At 41.2% G+C, this 11651-nt stretch overlaps 1 long non-coding RNA gene across 1 annotated transcript; it reads left to right on the forward strand.

Annotated features, from left to right (window-relative positions):
* Positions 1 to 2568: 2568 nt before the first annotated feature.
* Positions 2569 to 11097, forward strand: LOC111271839 (uncharacterized). Its single transcript, XR_002687146.2, has 2 exons — positions 2569 to 2695; positions 10289 to 11097. It is a non-coding gene; the product is annotated as an uncharacterized LOC111271839 (long non-coding RNA).
* The last annotated feature ends 554 nt before the right edge of the window (positions 11098 to 11651 follow it).

An 11651-nucleotide genomic window follows, 5' to 3' on the forward strand; every position in this document is an offset into this window, starting at 1 on the left:
ATTCCGCCAGCCCCACGTCGCCTGTCCCTTCTTTTCTGACAGCCCGACGGTCCTACATGGATAGCTTTCGCCCATGCCGTGTGCGAAAGGGCTTGTACCAGCGTATATGTTATCTCACTGTCGTCAGTATGATTACCCCACTCTGTCACCGTTAGCTAAACCCGCCGCCACAGTTCGTGGCGCGCAGTGGAGCCCCCGGCTGACTTGTCCCCCTTGTCGACGCGAACGCAGCGGTTCCGATGCCGCTCCGGCAGCGGCATCGGAACCAGCCTTTTGGCATCGCCCACACATAGCCAGCCAGCTAGCCAACACGGTTCTCCTTTGTGAGGCTTCTTCTTTTTTCGTTCTTGCTTTCTTTCTCACTCTTCCATTCTCACTTACTGCTACGTACAACGAACACTGCGATAATAGATACCCCGTTGACAAGAGTACAGACCGGGCCAGCTATGCAAGCGAGTGAGCCGCGGATGTGGCGTCTCCGCGAAGCTCACGCCAGGAATATGGCCTTCTCTTCGGTTCAGCATTCAGTCAAGTTAGCGCCTGTAGTCAGGCCACATAGCATTACTCCGGTGCTTTGGCTCGGGCGCCGGTGTACATCGAACTGCCAGCAGCCGGTGGTGCGTACTGCTTGCTGCAGTCACCAACGAACGTTGCCATTTTGGGCTTATCGTGCTGAAAGGACAAAGTACGAGTGCATAAATGACAACATCTTGGTAATGGTCTTCGTCGCCGTCTGTTGAGACTGTGTGCGCGGGTGACTGAGAAACGTGAGGGTGACGCAGTAAAAAGAACGAAATGAGACAGAAACACGAATAAGAAAAATGATGGGAAAGTTTATGCAGACTATAGGGATGCGAAAATGTCGTTACTAACACTTTAGGGGACAGCCTGTGGAAAAAAATGGTGGACGAGTCGTACGTGTGCGATGTTAGACAAATTAGCCAAAAGGGGACGAATAAAACCAATGGGTCATCATGGTAAACGTGTAAACAGATGTCGCATAGGGCTAAGTCGGTAATGCTTTGTATCTCCAGCCCAAGACTTAAGGGTCTCTTACATTGCAGAGATAGCGGCGGATACCATTAGAATTCCGATGGATTTGATTAGGAACAGTTCGTTGGCTTTCTCGCCATGCCTTTATTATAAAAAAAAAAACACCAAATGCATAGTAATTGAATAATTAATTTTTAATTTAATTAGAATAGAGTCATATCGTTTAAAATGTGCTGTCTTAACGTTGTTGTTTTATAGATTGTTTACTTAGTCCACTATATTCTAAAGTCTCCTTGCAGCGCAAAGTTCGATTCTAGCTAGCTCATATTAAATCCTTTGATATTCTATTCCTATAGAAGTAGGATAGGGTCGTTTTCGCTTGGAACATGAAGTCCTAGAATTTTTCCTTCCAGCTTGCTTAGGATCTTATCATTTTGAATACTCATCAAAACTTAGCACAAGCGCTGAGTTACAAGAATCATTAATTTGAATCTTTCTTCTTCAAGCCAACTTACACTCTTGAACTGTAGAATTTTACAATAAGCGCACTTTGGGTATGTTTGACAGCGTCTGAAGGTTGCGGCGATAAAGGTTTGTTTACCAGACACTAATCGATAGGGCACCTCAATGAACGGCTCCCTTTATTTCATCAACTTCTCTGGTACACTTTTATGAAAATGTGATTTATTATCCGTGTACACGCCGATCCAGTGACACCATTTTCAAGGATCAATAAAATTGTTGTAACTAATAAAAATAATCAGCTTCTCACGAGAGCGAGTGCGTTGTAGGTAGCATCAAGAGATTATCAAAAACTTCGATGGATTTGCTATATTTTATTGCATGACATTGTTTCTACTAAGCACGCGCAACTTATATAGCAAATCCATTTTTATAAATAATATATACATTATATTATATTCTTATATATAACATATTTTTGTATATAACATATTTTATATCTAAAATAACTTTATTTTACAATAATAATACATTATCCATATAAGCCTATATTGCCGAAATCAGTTTTGAACTATTGCTTAAACGCAAAATAAGATACAACTTCTGCGTACTTGATGGCAAATAACTTGATCGATCTTTTACAGTTTTTAATGTCCATTTAATGTTACTTGAGTTTGTCGACTAAATGCATATAATTCATTAAACTACATGATAACTTATCAAATTAATAGATTTGCGTAATATGTTTGAATTGCGCTCCACTATAACCCCTTCGATACTAGAGCCAGTTTTTCATGTATAATAGTGCTTCATTCAAATAAATAGTGCTAATTAATACAATGCTGTTTTACTATCACGAAAAGAACAAAGTTGGGTCGTACCCGTATGCAGCATGAACTAGGCCTGCAATAGGCGGATAATACACAAGAACATCCTCTCATCACATGTCTTTCCAAGCTATCTCCGCCAAACTAGCGGTAAGAGATACTTGCAAATGCCAAGCCGTACAATAACGCACCTGCTAAGATACTGTTAGTTCTAGAGGCGCTGGATCAAAGATATTGTTATTATTATTTAGCAGACGCCAATTCTCTTTTGTACCGATCGCGCAAATCACGGGTTCCGCAAAATAACAACCGCCTATAGAGCAAAAAAACTGGGCACTGTCGACGTGGTGAACCTGCAGTCGCGAATGATAGTGGTGGTGCATTATAGAATGTGTAACATTGTCTAGTTGGAGGTAATAACCTCATCCCTTTCTTAGCTATAAATGTGCCCTGAGACTTTCCCACTGTTAGAGAATTTGTGGTTCAATCTCTCCGTTGACCTAGCAGTAGTTAATGGCCAATCCTTGGCAGAGCGCTGCAATTGGCTGATCACAGTGGAAACGTCAGGATCTCACGTCAGGAAAGAAGATACCGTTAGCCGTTATATTTTTGTAGACACATGATTTTTTCCTAGCCAGATCCTCTGCTGTCTACCGCAGATAGAAGCAACTCGTAACTGAACGGGAACATGAAGGACGCATGGCGAATAGCAAATGTCTACAGACATAGCTAGGTTTTTTATCTAGAGACTACACTAATCACATATCTCATCTAATATAATATAAAATACAAAGAGTTCTTTATTTTGAGCTAGATAAATAACATCTTTAGTGCATTTTGCAAATAGATCTAGACATCTAGATTTAAGATGGAACGCTTTGGAAATAAGTAAAATTTCTGTGTCTGGTCAAGATGGCTCATAGAGAAAAATGGCTTAAAAATGCTTTCGTCTTGGAAATTTCGATTGGTAAGTTACTTTTCGTAGTAGTCGACAAATTACGGCAAACGACGATAAAATTATTGCGAAAACTGACGCGTAAGTAGCTCTCATGTCTCTACGAAACTGAACACCCATTTCTAAATAGTTTTAAGTCATTTGAAAGAAACTCGATAAAACCAAAGGTCGGTGTCGCACGAATTAATGCGGTCGTATTTCCGGCTGAAAAATTCTATCGAAATGTAGCAAAATCGATCTATTTTGAAAACACCTAATTGCTGCGGATGTATAATGAATAGCGTGCGATAATAAAGTGCTCTATAATCTGTGGCAACGCCCACATTGACATCAAAACAGTGACCTTACATGTTTGTCGGTGTTGGAAGAGAATCATGCATAACAAGTTGCTGCTGCCGTCTGACAAAGCGATTGATTTGGACATTTACTTCAACAGTTGACGAAATTACAACAATCCATTGAAAAAAATCAACCAAAACTTACAACCATCTTCCATCATGACGATACCATACTACATACGTATTTAGCTACGTGGTACAAATTGGAAGAACTTTCATGATAGAAATTCTCATCCATTCGCCATATAGTCCATATATTGCATCATCAGTGTATCATTCATTTAAGTTTCAGCAGCGTTATGTTAACACTGTTAACTTAGCTTCAATTTAGGAGGAAAGTAAAAATCACCACAGACGTTCTTTAGTGACAAAATAATGGTTTTGTCACATGAATGGCAGAAGGTCACTGATGCACACTTAATAATATTGTACATTTACAAATTCTACTGTTGTCCAAATATTAGTTAGACAAATAACAGAGAAAAAAAATGAATTAATTATAAAAAAGATGACAGATGAATTTGCATTAGTAACGTTCATATTCATTGTTATATAATACAAGATGAACCGATAAATGGATACGAACACAATGAATATCGTTAGTCAAATCTATGCAAATTTACTTCTTTTCTTTTCAAGAATATCTTCTGTTCTTTTTCTCTATATTAATCGTCTCATCAGTAATTGGAAAACCTTTCATTACTAAGAACGTATGTAATATGAGCAAATCTAAAGCTACCACCGAAATATTCTTTGATTATACCAACGTACGAATGAACAATAATTAATCGTCCACCGTTTCGATTAAGTTCGGCGCGCGCAAAACACATCATTGACTGCCATTCACTGCCTGAGCGGTAAATCAACTACCGTTTACAAATAGGCAGCCATTAGATTGAAGTAAACGATCACAGTTGTAAGCTTCAGCTCAAAAGTCTCTTCTATGTTGGGGCACTACTGCCTTCAGTGAAATTGTCGGTCAGGACTGGTTGACAAACAGGCATTGCATTGTTCCTCAGGAATCTCACTAGACTTATTCTAGATAGGACGTTAACTCTTCAGGTCGGTTGACTGTTTTGTTCTGCTAGGACATACAGGGAAAGGCACTATAGCTAGTGCTATCAAGCGTGCCAGTCCGCCACTGCAGAGCAGATAAAAGTGGATGTAGCTAAACAGCTTTCGATCCTTTAGGGTCTAATGGATATAACGTTGATGGAGCTTTTTCTCGACGAGTGTAGGTCTCCTAAGCCCATTCAATGGACAGTTTCAATGAGACTGAGCTACCGGCGGTCAACGTTCTCAGCCATTCACATAAACAAATTTCCTTTCAGCAAAAGCCAATTTTTATTAGCAGATCGGTCATTCTTTCATTTTACAAAAACTCGCCGAGCGTTATCACATGAGCAGCAGCTTTTCAGAACCAAAGTAGAAAGATAGTGCTAATTAAACATAACGGGGTTTATTAGAAATCTATCAACGTTCGCACCATCCGTAGAAATGTACAAGGAATCACAAGCGAACACTCGCAACGGTACGCTTGATTCAAATTTTCTGCTTAAACTAAGATCTCTTAACGCAGTTATTAACATCAAGTGACCCCCAAGGCCAACTATTTTCGATATGATCTTGCCGCTCGCATTTAGTACTTCTTCTACAACCTTAATCACTCTTGCATTTGTCGAAGCGTGTTCATCATGGGTTGCTATCCGTAATTGTTTATCCCTCACGTATTTCGGTGATGGTTTGCAAGGAATAGCTTTAGAACCTGCGCCTTAATAAGCAGACAAGCATGTACACATGTGCCAATTCAGCCCGCCTAGAGGATTGCTTAATGCCAGCACCGGAAGTGAAACTGGTAACTTAACCTTAAGTGTATACATGTTAAGTTTGTGTATCCAACGTCCAAAGATTGCACGCTCTCCCTTTTCGCATTCTAACCTCAGGCGGTCAGCAGCAGATTATGTTAATGAAGGGTCAGGCTGTCAAGTAATTCAATTCAAAGACGTAACTCGAACGCTACGTTACCAAAATGAGCAACAACTTAATAAATACACAATTATTTGTTTAGTTCCTTGCAGCAGCAGCTGCCGCAGTTATACAATAACACAAGAAGCAACACGGTCATTAATTGCAGCTATAACGACCTGAACAAGATGAAGATCACGTTCATTTACCCATAATGGCAGGTAAACTTAGGTATGGGCAGCAGAATTTTCAAGGTGGAAGAATTATGGTAAAAACCACATGTCGTCCTCTCCCTGGTCCTAATTCGTCCGTATATATCAGTGGGGCAACTTCTGCTTCTTACGGTTCGAGTACAGTGATATGTTTTCGCGATGGTTTGGTTGTAACGTATTCGCCCACTAAACTTACAATCACGTACGCCTATCGAGGTTTAAAATCGGACGTAAGCACACGTTTCGCTTGGTTCGTGTTTGAAAGGGCCAGCCGTCTGAAGCAATGCTTGACGGTAGCACCAGAGTTCGGCTACTGTAAGGTTTGTATACGTAATACGACCTAATAGCTGACCTTAAGAAACTGGTCTTCACTTAATAAGAATTAAAAAATGCACATACAAAATTGCACTGACATCCTAGCAGCCAATTCTTTAAGTGTTTGGTCACACAGCGGTCACAGAGACAACCGCATTAGGTCTACATCGCATATCATCCACGGTGAAGATGTTCGGTCACCTTGCCCACCACCGTTCTGAGCTTCTATCCCTAAGGGCAAATTTGTGTGGAGATAGTAAAGGAAAAGCGGCGATCTGGGGAGAAGAACCATGTCCGAGATGCCTAAGCAACTACAGATAGAGGCTCTTAGTCAGCGTTTTTTGTTTTCGTCGAATCGAACGTCAACAGATGTCATCACTTGCATCGGCTCATCGGCTCGTCGAAGGACCCAGCGCCCACCAGCCCATAGAGGTCCTTCGAAGGAGCTTTCAGGTGGTCATTTCTACAAATTGGGTTTAAGTGATTGCAAAGAGCCACTTGTCACGTCAGTTGAATCACTGGACCGACCATTGCACGTATACAAACCAACCGCGACAACATGTTGAACCTAGCGTGTTAAATGTAGATAAATTCCTTCGGAACACAGGCCTATCAACTAGTACAACCTCACCAAAAAATGGTGTCATTCTACGATAATATGTGTTCTTCTAATCCATATCTACGAAATATAAATATGTATGCAAATACGCCTAACGTAGATAGGTGAAGCCCTTGTAGATAAGGCAGTGTAATATAAATGGATCTGGATTCGATTGTCACAAGATGTTGTGATATTTTTATATGTACAGTTTACCGCACCTTGAGGTTGATATGATGATAGGAATGATAAAATACGATTCATTTAGATATCCGCAAAGACATATGATACAGGACAAATATCTTTAAACTTCTGAGCCGTACTTATTTCTTGGACAAAGTAGGCGTTATTGCGTTCGGTTAATAACGTTTTTTCGATATTTCGCACAAAAAACAGCACTAGAAAGCACTGTGCATATATTTAATGCTGGCGACAAAATATACAATACTCCGTAAATTACTTTCCGCCGACCTTCCCTGATTAACCGTGCATACTTTAGTTAAGGGAATATAAGTTGTAAGGAATATAAGTACAAAAGATGAACAATACAGATTAATATTTGGTATGCCCCCAGTGTCAGTTGCACAAAGAAATAGATACAAATACATGGAGCAGATATACATAAAGTGAACAAAAATAGTTGTGATAACCCGCTATGTTATACTTTCGATATGGAAAACGAAGCACGTCTACGGCTGTTCGTTCTGGAGTTAGATTGAGGTAGCTGGAGAACCAAATATGGAGTCTATGCTCTTAGTTCACTAGATCCTCAATGAACTTCTATTGCCTGCGGCAAGGAGCTGAATGACATCCTTATATAGCCACACAGATAATTCCCAAGCCCTGCAAAAAGCCATAGCAAGATGGTACACACCTAAATTTAAATCGTTGGACAATGTATGCACGAGGTTTGAAACCGAAGTACCTGACGAAAAAAGACGTAACTTAGTACCGATCGGTTGTGTAGTATGAGTGTTAGTTGGTAGAAATTCCTCACCAGTTTTCTATATGAACGTATGCTGTACTACATTTGGGTACGCTTTGTCACAGTATCCCGCTTGCAATATATTAGATTATAACAGGTCTCTCTTAGAGCCTGTCGTCCATTGCAAGCATCCATTATACAGACAAAATACGTTATACACATCTGCCCACTACGGCCGACTCGCTTTAGCTTAAAAAACAGTTCGAGTAACCCAAGTTACTCTTGTCGGCAGAAGTTCCCAGCAGAAGTGGCTTCTGCCCGAAATGGCAATGTAATTAGATACTATCTGTCGTACGCTAGGTGAAAGCCACATGCCGTAATAGAAGATAATAAACGAAAAAGGTTGAATTATAAAGATAACATGTGATGATAGAGATTGATTAGAGCTTGATTACCACGTGACTTGTTTCCGCGTGTAAAATCTCGGTTTTTTAGAAGCGCAAATTATCTTGTGTCAAATTTGACTTTTGAGTCATCTTCAGTCATACTTGTCAATTCAAGTGTGTATCATATTTATTTCAGATTACATAGAACTGAAAATCTGAACACTACAACTGATGCTCTTTGCGTACTTCAATAGACAGCCTGACTGCAATTTTACTATTTCTCTACCTGTAACGTGAGTATATTTTGATCCCCTCTATTTTTCGCTGTCTTGGCGCCATGTCAGTGAACCCATATAGACATCTTGAAAGAATAAACTTAGAAATCTAGCCATAGGCGAATCCCACTGGAATACGAAGACCCTTAACCTATTAGCGTGATCTCTAAGGCTAGGTACGTTCAATAGCAATTTCCACTGTGAATCTGTCAGCCGCTGGGCATCGTCACAATCGAGCGTTGCTACAGACAAAGTAATGGCACATACCAGTACAGTATTACGTTGGGATCATTCGCAATAGCTTCGAGATAAATGAATGGACAGGCACATATTCAATTGAAAGTGAAGGGAGAAAAGCAAAGATCCGGTTGGCCCACATGTTTCCTTTACGTGCTGGCGGGGCTTGAGTTCGCCAGCGTTCGCCAATTCAAATGCTAGCGCAGAAATGAGCTAGAGCGAACTGAGGTAAGAGTCGGCAAGAGCTATCCGCCGCCGCCTATCTTTGGAGGACGACTTGTCTTTAGACCCAGGGGACCAATTAGGTCTCCGAGCGTGTACCGGCAGCAGTTGTGGTACCAACAGAAAAAGTAGAAGGCAAACAGATTCTACCTCGGCGGACGAATGGTGTACAGGTTACACTACAGTGAAGAGACCCGTCCTAGAAGCTTACTTCTTTTCACCCGACCTTTCTATTGAACAGGGGGAGGTAGAGGGACCCCTATGTGCCCCAACTGGGGCGGCTCCGTAGACCCCAATAGGGTCCGGTTTAGGCAAACGCACGTCCCTCGAGAGAACCTGACCTCATAAATTGTGCGCTGGCCTCACGCTGACCCGTGTCTGATTCGGCTCTGTCAGTAGGTCTGCCCGGCATGCTATCCACCAACCTAATTACCAATGTTAGATCTACCGAGTTAAACTAAGGTCAGGCAGTTTGTTGATGTTCAAGGCGACAAATTCTATTTGTAGTAAACAATAAGTCTCATACATAATCAGCTCATTGTGGCTTGAGTTGCTTGATCTGACGATTTCTGAGGCTGAAACCTGGTTTGAGTAATACCTGTAAGTCAATGATGTGGCCTAGGGACTTCCACCAATAGACCAAATGCCCTCGTAAGTTTCAGGAGACCGAATACTTATGATAGTAACCCCAATATATTTCCAGAGTTTAATACCAACACTCCCCTAATCCTAAGGTAGCAAGCTGATTCTAGTATAATCAAATTGCTATTGCTAGCTGCACCTAACCTCTGTTTAGCATTCGTTGATGTATATTAATGGATAAGCGCTGTTGGCCAAGGTAAAGTCTTATGCCTCACTTTATTGGTAAAGTTTTAAAACTCCTACTGAAGCCATGACAAATAAAGCCTTAGAATGGATGGAATTACTTATTCGGATGAATTTTCAGTTTTCCGCGACGTAAGGTGCTTTATCAATTATTGCTTGAATAAGCCTATGTTTAGCCTCTTGGAAAACCCGGCTTACGTGCTGTAAAGTAAAAAATAACCACCACGCTAAAGCCTCCGGGAAAAACAATTCTTTGTCCTTATGTTAACAAAGAGTACGCTAGGCCAAAATTAAATTCTTAGCTGTAACACAAAACAACGAAAGGAAATAGTAAAAAAGGTCATCTGAAGATTAGGACGGTACCAAACCATGTCGGAATGGCTCCGAAAATTTTACCTTGAAAGCCCGAAGGTGGAAAGAGTTTTCTTCTTCATGTATCTATAATTCTACGAAGTCAACTTATCCGGTTTTACGACTCCAATAAGCAGGCATTCAGACCTAGATTACCTTGGGCTAACATCAGGCAACGTTTAGTAAATGTGAAAATAAATTGTTTCCTTAATTCAGTTATTTTAGTTTCTTCAGTTTCCTTTTTCTATCTAAACCATTTTTGATCCATTATTTTCCTTCGAATTTTAACTCGACTTACTTTACCGTGTTGCTTGTGTAGCGACGTAAAAGCCTATTTATTTTTCGGGCATTTTACACTCACCGTTGTCAGTACGTATGAATAATCTTTCCTTTTCCCCACAGTCTCACGCTGGCCGGACAAGACTTTGCGCATGGTCCCCATCCGCTCGTCTGCCGGATCAACGTTATGATCGGCCGCCCCCTTCGCCACGTTGCCCGCGCCACCTGCTTCGTTTCAGCATCACCTTTCATCAACCTGTCTTGGCCGGCCAGTGGATCGGTCACTACTGGGGTCCCAGAAAGAGCGCAAAACCTTGTTTGTCCTAAGAAAACGAATGCAGCGGACGGAACAGTTGTGAAGTGACGGGAACGTTACGAGAGAAAAGGAGGGCAACAGACGCAAGAAGGTTGCCTCTTAAACCGCTAAAGTAACGTCGTAGACAACAGACTGACCTGAGAGACCTTTTTCTCTTTTGTTATTTCTTCATCGTTCGGTGCCGTCGCCTTTCCTGCTGCTTCTCGTCCGCCACACATAGTCTGGTTGCCTCTGGCTAGGAAGGCCTTACTAATGGTACGACCGCTAGCCAGATGTTAATAGCCTCTCCCTGTTTCGGTTGGGCACAGGGTGGCCTTAGTCATCCCCTTAGGGTTCACCTATGGGTCTTATTTTCCCACTTCCATGCGCAAGGCAAAGGATGCAGGGCTACCACCGCACAGATCCCTGCTTTCTTTCTGCTAGCGTTCACAGTTTCTTATTATCCCTGTCACATCCTGCTCTGCTACCATCGACTAATTACACCCGCTACGGATTGCGTCATAGAGAGTGAAGCAGACCCTTGAGGTCTGAAGCCTCAAGGCAACGCAATGGTGAACACCAACTTGCTACGATGCGCCCTACATATAAAATAAAGTTTGCTCAGCCATGCTCGTAACTCTGTTTTTTGACCGGTTAAAGCGGCATTAGAATTGCAAGAGGCATACGACACGGTAGCGGAACAAAAGCTACCAGTGATATTCCAGTATATATGAACGAAATGAAATAGTGGAACTTCCACTGGATTAAGGACTATATGGTAGTTTCTTAACGCTATCTTAAATACAGTCTGCTGACCATTAGTCAGATCCAGCTATCCGCTACACAACCACACACGTCTCAAGTAACACGTTGTTAATTAAGTTGCCCGCAGTGGTATACGTTGATTCGTAACCATAATGTTACTCCTATAGCCTTCCTTCCTCTAAGTTAGTAAATTTACATACATACTTTAAATTCAACAGACTTAGCCTTCATATAGATATTGCTTCATCGTCATGGTTCATATTATGCTTATCACCTTTCACTATGACGAAGCCTAACTCATCATTTATCTCTACAACTTGACCGTTTTCAAGCATATAAAAAACACTGCTATCCAACACGAATTTATCAGTTATTTTATCTGTTACATAACCTAATGATTTCCGATTTATATATAGTGAAATATTT

Source organism: Varroa jacobsoni, unplaced genomic scaffold (assembly GCF_002532875.2).
Source record: "Varroa jacobsoni isolate VJ856 unplaced genomic scaffold, vjacob_1.0 contig01102, whole genome shotgun sequence".
Lineage (NCBI taxonomy): Eukaryota > Metazoa > Arthropoda > Arachnida > Mesostigmata > Varroidae > Varroa > Varroa jacobsoni.